The following is a 15,204-nucleotide window of genomic DNA, read 5'->3' as shown; positions in this document are numbered from 1 at the left end:
CCAACATAACAGAACAAAAAGACGAAACGGCACAACACAGACAGAAAAATACCGGGACATTATCGTTTTATTTAGGTTTCGTATACGCAGAACTTCACTATTACATATGCATATATATGTAGGCAACAGTGCCGTGATGTGGGGAATTTTTTTGAGGGAGCCAAGTGAGACGAGAACTCTAATCTGTGTCTTCTTTGTTGGGGGGGGTGTCTTAATTGACATGTGTACATTGCCGCTTTAACAGTCATCATAATGTAACCCGATGAGTTATTAGCACGCCCGGTATCATTTTACACAAAATTGCATCTTATATAGTATGCAGGACTTGCACACGCTAGTTATCTACCTTCTTGCTGTACAAAATATACACTATACAATATTGCCCAGTTACTCAGATGCACAGTACAGATTCGATAATAAATGTAGAAGCATTCATTCACAAACTCAATCATCCATGTTTTATGTTCACATCATAAAGTATCAGTAGGCTATATGTATCAAACACATACAAACCCCATTTTATGTGCTTGACATACACAAATACTTTCCACACTTATTTTTTAAAACTAGGCCAAATGTTCATGATACAACATTACCTAAAATAGTAACAACCAAGTACCAGGCCTGCAGAGGCTGTAAACAATCACCATCTCATCTAAAGAGGTACCTGGCCCTATGGGTGCTGTCTGTGGTGCTTATTTTCCATGTGTAAACAACCGCAATAAAACAACTACTTCAGTGGACTGACTCACACACGCAGCTAAATCCAGTCAAGCAAGGCAAAATACATCTAAGCAATGTAACCACATGAAAAATCGCACACATTGCGACATGGGCAGTTCCATCAACAGTAAAGCCACAGAGAGAGGAGGGGGTGTGCATTTCACTCACCCTATTTGAAAAGGAAGGCCATTTTCCTGACTTGTCAAAAAGACGACACGGCCAGCAAAACAGCTGCTGAACTTTAGCGCTACATGCTAGCCACTCCGTGCGGACATAATTTTTCTTCATTGAATTTCTGAACCCCTCCTTTCTTCCTCTCCATATGCAGCTCTAGTTTTGGCCTTGCCCTGCCATTAATCTTAATTTTAAATTGCTGCTGGTAAAGTTTTGGTAAAGTGTTACTCAAAACTCCAAATCTGCACCCTCCATAACTGCACGTCACTACTTGCTAACGGTGATATATCAATACAAAACAATAGTTAACAGTTAAATCTCCCGGGGGGGGGGGATTTCAATGACATTGATAATGTGCTACGATTTGCTCAGTGTTAGGCCAAACGGCGACTGGCTTCCCTTGGCATGGTGCTGACTAATCACTGTTTGGCAGTGGCATGATAGCCACATCTGATTGGTTAATCTTTCAGTTTTCTTTCACAAAGGGGAACCAACTCCGGGCTGGCCTCCTCGCGGATTTGACATGACTACGTACGTCTACAGTAGGAGTGCAATACAGTGTTTTACCACACACATTGACTGACATCGACTGACATTCACGTATTAACATTTAGATGGACGCTGTTTCACTCATTGTAAAATACTCAATGAAAGATGGGGAAGAGATGGCAGCAACAGCACAGAAGAATTACTGAAACTGTTAAACAAAGTGTTTTTATTAAGAGGACAACTATACAACTACAGCTAGAAAAAACAAAAAACAAAAACAAAAACAAAACAGAGGAAGCCTGGCTTCACTTGGCCTCCAGGAGAAAATGCTACTGGTAGGCATACACCTACGCTTAACAGGAAGGGGCTAAGAAGAGCAGAGAGAGTGGAACAGCAGAGAGGATTTTAGGGACAAATGAGATGTACGAGGAGCTGAGATGAAGAAGAGTTTTCAGTGGTACTCCATCCAGAAGTTTTGGTTTCTACAAGCAGTTATTTTGTAAGAGAAAATGCAAATCTTTATGAACATTTCACTGCAGGAAAAAACCTCACCAAATATGATCTGGGTTAGGACAAGAACAGACAACCAGCCCAGAGCCCTAGAAAGAGAGAGTTGCGTCAATGAGGGGTCAGAACACGAGAGGTTCACATGGTTCATGTAGCCGCCGAATAGTTCCAAACAAAGCTTGGCGGGTCATTTAAATGAACTGCTTAGCCGCGATTTCTGGTAACTACTAACCAATATTTTCAGATATATATAGCTATAAATATATTCCAACGTGACACATATTCTATGTGCACTGTTTGGAACTATCCGGGGCGCCCATGATCCCCCATTGCTGTTGGCCCATTGACGTCTATGGAGTTGATGTAACTCTCTCTTTCTAGGGCTCTGAACCAGCCCATTAATGGGGAGGTGACCAGGTTGAGTCCATGAAAAGACTGGGAAAATGTGGTTAAGATCATCCGAGCACAAATGGTCCCTGGACATTTTAGGTTATGCCACACCTCCGCATCATACACAAGGCCATGCACATGCATTTTTTCATGATCAGAGAGTTGAGTTGCCTGCAGCGCTGTTCCCCATGATCAGTTTTGGGCTCCAGTGCCTTGCTCAAAAGAACCTCAACAGCAATTGGAAATCCCTGTACCAATAGCAATGGACAGTGATAGAATTGTATATCCATTTGCCAGGTGGAGTAGACCTGCCAGTTCATGTTGCGATTAAAACTCATTTTCTTGGGGTTGGAGGTTTGGCATTGACTTCGAGGCGGTCTGACCTACGCTCCCACCTCTGTCAACAGTTAGACTCAAAGTGCACTTGAGCAAGGCAGTTAACCACAAACTGCTTAAGCATAGTTTTTGGGTGGCCTGCGATAGAGGACTGTGGCTGTACTGGACAGTTCCCGATTATGGATCTATTATGAAGTAAGGTATGTTTGGAAATATAGAGCAGATGTGCACAGTTGGCTTGTCCTGGATAAATATTTATACAATGATAAAATCGATAATTTGGAGCATAGGTGTCATCACAAAGGAAGGTTTTATTCTCAAGACTAAAAAGAATGATGCTTCTCATAAAGTAGTTCATCAAGGCAGTTTTAATAAAGAAAAAGTTGGTAGGTAATCTAAATCATTGGTTGATCAATTCATAATAGCTTTACAGAGATATAGACCAATATATGAATATTCGAAAATAATGTTTTATAAACTGCATATGGAGCATTTTCAAGCAAAACTTGAATGGCTTTCTGGTCATAACTTGGGGGCACACTTACGGTTTTTTTCCACATAAGTCTTTCCCCAATTATAATGGCCGTAAAAGAAGTATTCAGCTTTTTTCAAGCGGGCAAAGCAGTGTGCTTGAAGTTTAAAGCCTCTCTAGTCCTGCAGATTTGCCCCCACTCTTCCTCTATCAAAACATTGGAACACCTGGAGACGTGCTGTGATTTTTAATAATCATGTTACGAACCCCCGCCTGCCCGCGGTCATTTCTCGATCTGCACATTTCCACTGCACGTCAGCAAAACGGGGGTGGGGGGGTGCTATGGAAGCTGATGGGCTTCAATCATCGTCATCATCATTATCATCATCATCATCATTATCTTCATCATCATCAGAAAACACACTAAAATATATAGTCATAGGAACACATGCTTGTGCACGCAAATGCACTCACACTGGAACATTCATTGATAGACACACACATACTCATAAGTGCATTGAGGTCACTCAGATGTGCGCGCATGCACACACACACACACACACACACACACACACACACACACACACACACACAGGGACACATTAACACACACAAATACACACTTAAAAAAAAAATCACACACCCACACATAAACATATTCGAATGCAAACACACCTTTACTTTATCAGGGGCCCTGCCCATGCAGAGGCAGAGCAGGCTTTTTTTTCCCCCCGGGCTGGCAGTCATTCGGGAGGAGGAGATGAGAAAGTCAGCATTTCCAGTGTGAGGGTAAAGGACGAGGCCCTGGCCACTCCAGGCCACAGGCACGTTAAGCAAACACCTGCGGCTCAGGTGGAAAAGAAAAAGGCCTCTCTGCGTGAGAGAAGGAGCTCTTTCTCTGGTTCCTCTCAGGATCAACCCTCTCAACATTTGGCCACTTGACACCGCTGGGGCTTGAAGGTGCAAGCCGTGATTTCACAAATGTTATGTTTTCGCAAACTGCTGGCGGCTGGCGAACAGAATAGGGCAGTTACCAAAAAGTGGTCACCGAGTAACATAGCCGTAATTTTATTTTTGCTTCTATGGTTAGGTTGTATGGCAATAAACTGTTTTTGTTTTGCAATTTCAGTATTTAAAATTGCAATTCATGTAACAGTCTTATGCTCTTGGCAGTGTTTCTCCATCCATGACCTCGTACAAAGGAATTGTATTGTAGTGCTGCAAAACTGAGTTAAAAAAACAGGTTTTCACACAGTATGGGATCATATTGTGGTTTGATGCTAGTGGAGGGAATGATCATCTTTTCTCACAGCTCTGTTTTGAAGTGGGTCATATTAGATGAGAAGCCCCTCCATCACCACATTGCTGCATGCTGCAATGATGCATAAAATTATAGTTTTTTCCCCCCTCATTCTTCCAGGGGCCAAGAATAGAGTTCTGGCAATAGGATTATGAATATTTTAAAGAATTTAAGACTGAATGTTGTACATTCATAAGATATGATGTCAGATCAAATGGAAAAACAGAAGACCCCATGCGATTGTTTGTGCTCCAAGGGCATGCTGAATTGTGCAAATGTCATGGGGGATTTTGAACAAAACAAAAACAAAAAACAACCCCCCCCCCCAAAAAAAAACAAAACTCATGCCTCCTTTACCTATAGATAAAGCTTACGGTGGATCTTTACAGATGGATATGTGCAAACAGTTTTGGTTTAAATGGGAAAAAACAAAACAAAACAAAAAGGCCATCCAAAGAGGCATGCATCATAGGCTGAGTAGCTCCAAACCAGCATTGCATGATAACAGGCACCAACCACATGCATGTTTGATGCCACATTATCACCGTAAGAATGGTGTGACTGGTAAATTGATATCCACAATTAAAAGGGGTGATCGTGAACTAATCGTTTGCATTTTGTTGTATGTGATTTATAATTTTGTATCTTTCTATAGGACCCCCTTGAAAATGAGATGCTACATCTCAAGGGGCTATCTTTCAATAAATTCAGCTACATTCATATTTATCACCCTGTATTGTACATGCGGTTTCATTTAAGGTGGGATTTCACAGAAACACCATCAAGATGCAAGTACATCACCTCTAACATGCTCAAACAAATCAATCTTTTTATAAAAGTTTTTAAGTGTTTCTGATATGACAGCTTGCTATTTTGGGTTACTCTTTGGCTAAAAACATGAATCACATGAGCAAACTTAAGCTCTGTTGAACCGGTGCAAAAGCATTTATTTTACAATGTCAACGTTAAGCATCCTATGAGGATATAATGTAAATAATATGTAATATTGGGTAGTGACTGAAAGGGTGAGATTGCGGATACAAGCGGCTGAAATGAGTTTCCACCACAGGATGTCTGGGCTCAGCCTTAGAGATAGGATGAGGAGCTCGGACATCCGCAGGGAGGTCGGAGTAGAGCCACTGCTCCTTGAGGTGGTTCAGGCATCTGATTAGGATGCCTCCTGGGCACCTTCCTGTGGAGGTTTTCTGGGCATGTCCAACTGGAAGGAGACCATGGGGTAGGTCCAAAACTCGCTGGAGAGACTACATGTCCAATCTGGCCTGGGAACGCCTTGGGATCCCCCAGGAGGAGCTGGAGGGCATTGCTGGGAAGAGGGACGTCTGGAGTGCCCTACTTAGCTTGCTGCTATCGTGACCCAACCCCGGAGAAGTGGTTGATGATGAGGTGAGATACGATGAGAGGAATATGTAATGTTAGCTACTTAAATGAAAATGTGCAATGAATACCAGACCTTTACTTCCAGTTACACATTTAAGACACTGATCCTGTATTATTTTGTTCATAACAAAGTCACACCACAGTTGTACTTTGGATCTGTAATCCCTTTCACACATGCTGCGTAACCCATAGATCTTCCCTCAATTTTACGCGTTGGGCACATATGGGAACAGGATCCGGAGTCAATATTCCATAAAAATTATATTGTTTTTTTTCCTCCCCCCAATTCACTATATATTAACATTTATTGAAACATTACCAAATGACAGCAGTTCAAAAAAATTTTTTAAAAATCAGATTGCTGCATCAAGACGCTTTCACAGGAGTGAAACAAACACAAGGAATGCATCTGTGACTTGTTTACATCATTTGTCTGAAGTGAGAGAATTATTTGTAAACCAGTGAAAGTAAGGGCATGCTAAAAATTTCTGGAAAGTGACTAACCCAGAAAATAGGAGAGCTTTGTTTGATCCACACAGAGGAAAAGATCAACAATCAGCCATGTGGTACAGTTTTACAGAAATTTGAGAATGTAGAAATAATACATGAATGAATGAATGAATAAATAAATCTACAACTAAATAACATCAGAGTTAGTGATGCTGTAGTTTGTCATATAAAAGGCAACCTGGGGCTTCCGGGTAGCATAGTGGTCTATTCTGTTGCCTACCAAAATGGGGATCGCTGGTTCGAATCCCCGTGTTACTTCCAGCTTGGTCGGGCGTCCCTCCAGATACAATTGGCTATGTGGGAAGCCGGATGTGGGTATGTGTCCCGGTCGCTGCACTAGCGCCTCCTCTGATCGGTCGGAGTGCCTGTTCGGGGGGGAGGGGGAACTGGGGAGAATAGCGTGATCCTCCCACACGCTACATCCCCCTGGTGAAACTCCTCACTGTCAGGTGAAAAGAAGCGGCTGGCAACTCCATATGTATCAGAGGAGGCATGTGGTAGACTGCAGCCCTCCCCGGATTGGTAGAGGGGGTGGAGCAGCCAGGCCAGATACAATCGGGGAAAAAAAAGGGGGGGGGGGGTAAAAGGCATCCTACATGAGTGGGGAATGAGACTGAAGTAAATGTCCTGTTATGTGTAAGCTAACGCTAGCCATAAATCTTACAGCTAGAAGCTGGATGTGTGAACGGAGAAAAACAACAGCGCCACCAGGAAAAATCTTTCCACCGATATTACAGAATGTGTATTTGAAAGTGTTTTATGATGCTGCAAATCATATTACAGGGTGACTCATATTGTTTTACACTAATATAATTGTACTGTGTTTCATTTAATGTGAACAGCGGGAATATGCTGCCAATTCCTTCTACGCACTTGGCTTGTGAAAGTAACTCCCATGCTACTTCTGATTTAATCATTACGCTATTTGAGTGCCAGGGCTGTTACAAAACTGGTTGCAATATCTCTGGATTTGTAGTCCGATGTCCACAAGAGCATTCATGACCTAGTATTCTCCACCTTAATCTCTCGGTGTAGTAACAAGGTGGCCCGGTAAAGGTAAATGGGTTAGGATATGGGGTCATTGGGCAGAGTTGGGGAGTCATGGTGGGAAACTAAGGAGCTGCTTTTTTATTTTCACTTGTTTTTTAAACCAATAAAGTGGAGTGAGAAGAGAACATCCACAAACCAAATTCCTGTTTCTGTTTTTGTGACCAAGATAGCGCTTGGGGATGCTTGATTATTAAATAAATTCCGTTTGACACAATACCACACCAGTGAACATCAATCAGGGTGTACATTGGCTTCCCTTTAAAAAAAAAAAAAAAAACCCAACAAAAATGGAAAATCCAGCCATTTTTTTCCACAGGGAATGCTCCATGAGAAAGGTTGCCCTGTTCCACTCTTACTTCAAGGGTCATGTCGAAAGGTTTACAGTTCAGCTAACATTACCAACTTGTCACATTTTCCATGTTTGAGCCATAGTCTCCTCTTCAACAGTTACTGCTGTCCCTGTTTCTCCATCATGTTCGGGAGTCTTGGCCTTTGACTGGTGTTGACTCATCTCCAAACCCCAGTCTCTGCCTCCCTCTGGTAGGAGAGCCGTTTTGGGGATAGATGAAGAAACTAATAAACAGAGTTTATCGGTGATCCGTGTCATATTGTTTGGTCCAACTGCAACCTGTAAACTCCTCTGCATGGAAGAGAGGTTCCCAGTTTGTTCCAGCCAGGAAGCCCTGCCTCACATTATCCTAAAGGGGGCACTGAAAGAGCATCTGGTCAGAGCGGCATGTGGTAAATACGGCAGCAATGCTCGCTCTGGGTTAAGTTTGAAGTCAATTACCAAAGCCCAAAAACCACAAGACAAGGAACAGAGCTCCGGGCTTAGGGAGGCTGTCAGAGGGTTAGGGCAAACCAGGGCAAAATAGAAGCAAAGTACCCTTTTTTTTGAATACTTGGAAAAAGGCTTGATTTGTCTCTCTCTTGGAAGTGAAGTGCCTTCTTTTTGGGCCTCTTTGAGTATTTCAAAGTCAAGGAAGAATTTCTTTAACTAATAGTGGAATAAATAGTTTACTTGTTTTCACATGAGCTTTATATAAAGATTAATCTGATTACTATTAGAAATGATTTGGACAAAATAGAAGCTGAATATAATCATTTGAACCCTTTGGAAAAGCTCAGAGGGCTCGAGTCTACATCTCACTAATGATTCACCCTCTCATTAACTGTCTGACAAGATAAACCAGTGGAAGTTTAACCGGAGGGATAGATTTTTAAACCCGAGAGAAACACGGCCATCCTCACTTGTCAGTCTGTTTTGTGGCCAAAACAGGTTTTAAATTTCTCTTATCATTGACTTGAAGTAGTTAAGCAATAATCAGCAATGAATTGCATTGTGGGAGTAACCATCCAAAGCCTGTTACTATCAGAGACTTGGGTGGTGTAATTTTGTTTTTTTCTTTTATATCCATTGTGTCTTTATGCATGTTGAAGTAAAGGACCAAGGGTGGCATTTGCCTGGGATTTCTATACATGTCCATTATTTATCTTTCCCCTGTCTGACATGAGCCTGTCAGGGCTCCTGAGAGATTTCAGTATTTGTCTATGATCCATGTACCATGGAAATACTGTTGTCAATGCAGACATCACTCTTTATGTATTACATAATCTATCATCGTAAATTCTTATTAAAGACGTGATTAACTGTGAATCTGAATTATTGTCATGACGTTAATGAGCAGTTACAATTTCATGCTCTCTCACAAACACACATCCACACAGTCTTAACTCTGAGCAGATGGGATGGGACGATAATGTGGGAAACAACAGTGTGGCAAGCTAAGAGACAAGAGACTATTATGTTTGTGCGCGAGGGACATTTCAACCAGACGTGGATGTTGTAAACACATAAACACAGCAACGTAGTTTTGCCGTTGCTGGTTTTGCTCTCCTTCTATAGTTCAAGAAAGTACTAAAGCAGGGTATGAAGTAAAAGACAAAAAAAGAAACATGAAAAGCTGTAGGCCTATTTTAAAATGACCCGCCCGCCGCCCAGTGACTGCTGGGATAGGCTCCACTATCCCCGCGACTCTGAGAGCAGGATAAGCGGTTTGGATTTGGTTTTTTCTGTTTTGTTGTTGTTCAGTTACTATTGTTGCTGTGGTGTTGAGGAGCCGAAACTCAAGAATTGTACTCTCTTATACTTTTACAATGAGACGTAACAAATAAAGAATCTTGAATCTTGCATCTTGGATAATGGATGGATGGATATATCCATTAATGTATGTACACAGATGAGCCAAAACATTATGACCACCTGCCTAATATGCTGTTGGTCTTCTGTGTGCCCCAAAACAGCACCGACCTGTCGAGGCATGAACTCTACAACACCCATGAAGGTGTCCTGTGGTATCTGGCACCAAAATATTAGCAGCCGATCCTTCAAGTCCTGTAAGTTGCGAGGTGGAGCTGCTGTGGATTGAACTTGTCGGTCCAGCACATCCCACAGACGCTCAATCGGATTGAGATCTGGAGAATTTGAAGGCCAGAGCAACACCTTGAACACTTCATCATATTCCTCAAACCATTTCTGAACAATGTGTGCAGTGTAGCAGGGCACATTATCCTGATGAAATAGGCCACTGCCATCAGGGAATACCATTGCCATAAAGGGGTATACCTGGTCTGAAACGACGTTTAGGTAGGTGGTACATGTCAAATTGATGTCCACAGGAATGGCCGGACCCAAGGTTTTTCAGTATAACATTGCCCAGTGCACCACACTGTCTACACAGGTAAACAACGCATACGCAATGGGCCATCCACATGATGGAAAAGAAAACTTGGTTCATCAGACCAGGCCACCTCCTTTTATTGCTCCACAGTCCAGTTCTGACAGTCAAGTACCCATTGTTGGCACTCTTGACGGTGGACAGGGGACATCATGGGCACTCTGACTGGTCTGCGGCTATGCAGCCTCATACACAGCAGGGTGTGATGCACTCTGTGTTGTGACACATTCCTTCTGTAACCATCATTAAAATTTTCTGTGACTTGTGCCACAATAGACCTTCTGTTGGTTCAGACCAGACGGGATAGCCTTGGTTGCCCTCGCGCATCGATGAGCCTTGGCCGCCCAACATCCTCTCCCCGGTTTGTGGTTTGTCCTTCCTCAGACCACTGTCAGTAGGTACTCATCATTGCTGACCAGGAGCACACCACAAGCCTTGCCATTTGAGAGATGCTCTGACCTAGTCGTCTGGCCATAACAATTTGGCCCTTGTCAAAGTCACTCAGGTCTTTACTCCTGCCCATTTCTCCTGCATCCAACATGTTGACTTTGAGAACTGATTGTTGTTTACCATCTAATCTACCCAGACCTTGACATATGCCCTTGTTTGGAGATGATCAACATTATTCGGTTCACCTGTGAGTGGTCATAATGTTTTGGCTCATCAGTATGTGTATAAAAAAATCTCCCTCTCACCCTTTTTCGAGTGATGTGTGTCTTCCTTAAGCTCAGGTCCTCTACCAGAGGCCTGGGAGTTTGAGGGTTCTGTGCGGTATCTTAGCCGTTCCTAGGACTGAACTCTGCTGGACAGAGACCTCAGATGTTGTTCCTGGAATCTGCTGGAGCCACTCTCCCAGTTTGGGGGTCACAGCCCGTAGTGCTCCTATTACCACGGGACTACTTTGGATTTGACCTTCCACATCCGATCCACATCCAATTCCACACATGGAAGGCTATATGTATAAAACAAAAAGTTTTAAGCTAGATATACCACTAACTTTGTAGCAGTGGGCATGTAATTAGTGTTTGGACACATTTGGCTATAATGCAATTTCTACAAATGTGTTGAAATATCATTATAACGTAAGTATAGTTGAAATGGAAAGATAATTTCCAATTCACCGAGTTAAATGAAGAATATTAATTAAAGAGTAGACTGAATAAATAAAAAATACTTAACACAACTTTAAACCAGAGAAACCTGGCATATGACACCTCTCCTACAGGCCTGCCTCGATTGCCAAAAAAATCCCTTCCTCTCTTCTTAGCTCTTATTCTTTCTCTTTCGTGGCACTTTTCTCTGTATTAACTGCTTTATGGTCACATGAATATTTAAATATTACAAGCGCACTGAGGCGCTGACCTTTGTTCCCCTGGTTTTGGTTGCTTGTAATTGTGATGATCTGGGGATTGAAGCTGATTCTGCTGCATTCATTTTAAGTCACTTCGGATAAGCTGCCTAAAATGTAAAAGTAACCTCCCACTCTCACCTAAAGGCCTGTATTACAGATTGAAGTGGACATGTTAAGGCTTGTGGTTTGTCCTGATGGCTTTAGCATTTAATATTTAATTAGAAAGCAACTTGGAATAGTCTGTAAAACTCCTTGTCATTAAAACAAACTCCTCTCTCTCCCTTTGTGTAATGTTTTGTGAACAGAGCAGCACATTTCCTGCACGTCCCAGCAAGGGAGCGGATGTGTCTCCAAGCACCGGCTCAGGGTGAGCCTGACTGGTAACAAATTGACTTTGGATTTTAATGGTCTCACCTCATGGCAGACGCTGTCTCCTTGTGCGTTTTTTCGGTGTCACTCACCCCTGTCTCTTTCAATAGCAGCATTGTGGCCTATGTTGAGTTATGATTGTTGTTGCATGGCAATGCCTGAGGGTGGATGAGAGAAAGCACAGTGGCACATTCACACAAAGGCCGTCTCAACACAGGAGGACAGAATATGACTTTGCAACCCTGCATGACCAAGAGCTGATTTATTTACTACTGTCTAAACAGCTCAAGCAAAACTCCCGACGCCATTTTCACTCGTTTAGACAGAGCTGAAAACCATCTAATTTGTGCCGCAAAGTGTTGAATAAAAACAAATATTGTGTTCCCGTGTTTATAAAACCATAGGCAATGGTTCTCTGGGTACTGCGCTGGGGCTGCAAAGGGTAAACCACATTTCCTCTGAGCCATTTCTTTCTGTCTCTCAGACATCCCTACAACACAATATACATATCCCGGACAGTTGGCATCGCAATTTGCTGCACTCACCCTTTTCTAAAAGACGGACCGGTGGGTTGGGGCAAGGGTTCAGGGTTTGCGCGCACACACACACACACACACACACACACACACACACACACACACACACAAACATCCTCTGTGTGTGTATGTGTGTCCATGCGTAGGAGTGCATATGTCTGTCTGGACTCTGTTTATGTGTGACTTTGTCCTTAAAGTAACCCCCCCCCCTCCCACTCTCTCTCTCTCTCTCACACACACACACACACACACACACACACACACACACACACACACACACACACACACACACACACACACACACACACACACACACACACACACACAAACGGAAGGCTCCTTAGATACAGGAACTGTACCTACACATATTTTAGGGGTTTTGGCAAGAGGAACCAAAACCACACATCCCAGAATTCCACTGAACACAAAGTAGTCAATGTGTGTGTGTGTGTGTGTGTGTGTGTGTGCCATTTCTTAAAAAACGTTTTTTTCTGAGTTCTTGAATGAGTGATGAATTCAAATCTTATCATCAGCAGTGTTAATTTGAGTCTAACACAGATTAAGAGTTAAGAGTGTCAAATGTCTACATCTACAATGTCTTTACTCTCTACCACCCAGGACGAATGACAACCTCACTGTAAATGATATCATTCCTACATTACTATTACAAATACCATATTTTTGCATTTAAAAAAACAACTAAGAAAACTGCAGAGACTTGGGAATACATGTCTTCAGATGGACATAGTAATCAGCCAGAACCCAAAATCAGTTTTACTATAAACCATTGATCTGATCTGATCTGATCTGATCTCATCATCAGTCACTTTTCCGGGAACGGGTCGCAGTGGCAGCAAGCTAGGTAGGGCACTCTAGACGTCCCTCTCCCCAGCAACACCCTCCAGCTCCTCCTGGGGGATCTCAAGGCGTTCTCAGGCCAGATTGGACATGTAGTCCCTCCAGCAAGTTCTGGGTTTACCCCGGGGTCTCCCCCCAGTTGGATATGCCCGGAAAACCTCCAAAGGAAGGCACCCAGGAGGCAGCCTCATCAGATGCCTGAACCACCTCAACTGGCTACTTTCGACGCGAAGGAGCAGTGGCTCTACTCCAAGCTCCCTCTGGATGTCCGAGCTCCTCATCCTATCTCTAAGGCTGAGCCCAGACATCCTGCGGTGGAAACTCATTTCAACTGTTTGTATCCACGATCTCACCCTTTCAGTCACTACCCAAAGCTCATGACCATATAGGTGAGGGTTGGAACGAAGATTGACTGGTCAATTGAGAGCTTTGCCTCCCGGCTCAGCTTCCTCTTCACCACAAAGGTCCAGTACAACGTCCGCATTACTGCCGATGCTGCACCAATCTGCCTGTCAATCTCCCGCTCCATCCTACCCTCAGTCGTGAACAAGACCCTGAGATACTTGAACTCCTTCACTAGAAGCAACAACTCATCCCCAACCCAGAGGGTGCAATCCACCATTTTCCGGTAGAGAACCATGGCCTCCTCAGACTTGGAGGGGCTGACTCTCATCCTGGCCATTTCACTCAACTACAAACCACCCCAGTGTGCACTGGAGGTCACATTTGGATGAAGCCAACAAAACCACATCATCTGCGAAGAGCAGAGATGCAATTCTGAGGTTCCCAAAATGGACACACTCCTCACCTTGGCTGTGCCTTGAGATCCTGTCCATGAATATCACAAACAGAATCGGAGACAAGGGACAATCTTGACGGAGTCCAGCACCCACCAAAAACGGGTCTGACTTTGTGCCAAGAATGCGACACAGCTCTCACTTTGGTTATACAAGGACTGGATGGCTTGTAGGAACTGCCCCGGTACCCCATACTCTCATAAACCATTCACTGAAATTTAATTGCTCAATTCAGATGATAGAAGTTGCTCCTCTTTCATTCCCGCTGCTACAGTGTAAATTTGCTCCACCCTGAGAGGAATTACTTTTTTAATGTGGTGTCTGGATAGATTCAGCACAGGGGTTTGGGGATGACGACTTTTTATATTAGCAATCACCATCCAACCAATCATTAGGTCGTTCCTGACAGATAAATGCATTTTCTGTGCTGTGGATGTTTAGGCAGTTGCTGCTTTTCACATCCCTCAGCTGTTCAGTAAACCTTACTGGATCAGTTGGATTTTATGTGCAATCACTGATGGCCTCATATTATCCAGCCTCTTCTGTTCATCAACCATACCCAGCATCACATGAAACACAAAAAGGCATGAAGAAAGGGAGAGTGAGAGTGAAAGCGAGAGCACGAGAGAGAGAGAGAGAAAACAGAACCAGTGACAGCAGAGGAGAAAGAGTAAATGGAGAGAATGGAGCCTCAGAGAAAGTCTGAAAGAGAGAGAGAGAGAGAGAGAGAGAGCGAGCGAGCGAGCGAGCGAGAGAGAGAGAGAGAGAGAGAGAGAGAGAGAGAGAGAGAGAGAGAGAGAGAGAGAGAGAGAGAGAGAGAGAGAGAGAGAGAGAGAGAGAGAGAGACATTGTGCAAAAACACCAGCTCTTGTTACAAACCACTAGAGAACCAGCTGGCTTGCCAAAATCTCAAAAAGTCAAACCCATGCTTTTTGGCTTCTAATTATTCCTTAAAGCTTAGTCTTAGCTAAATGTATGTCACCAAAAGCGCTGGCTCTGCTTGTGGCACTGTAAATTAAACTGGCAAGAAGTTCTAGGCTCAGAACTAAGGTATCCTGTCTACCAACACTGGCCTCGGTGTTAAGCACGAGTGCAAGGAACCTGAATGAGAGAAGACACATTAGATGCTCCCATGTGTTTCCCATGCCAACGTTATCACCTGGCTCACCTGTCGTTTCTGTGTGTGTGTGCGTGTGTGTGTGTGTG

The sequence above is a fragment of the Lampris incognitus genome, chromosome 2 (genome assembly GCF_029633865.1).
Source record: "Lampris incognitus isolate fLamInc1 chromosome 2, fLamInc1.hap2, whole genome shotgun sequence".
Lineage (NCBI taxonomy): Eukaryota > Metazoa > Chordata > Actinopteri > Lampriformes > Lampridae > Lampris > Lampris incognitus.
The sequence above is the reverse complement of the archived record's forward strand: the minus strand, read 5'-3'. Positions refer to the sequence as shown.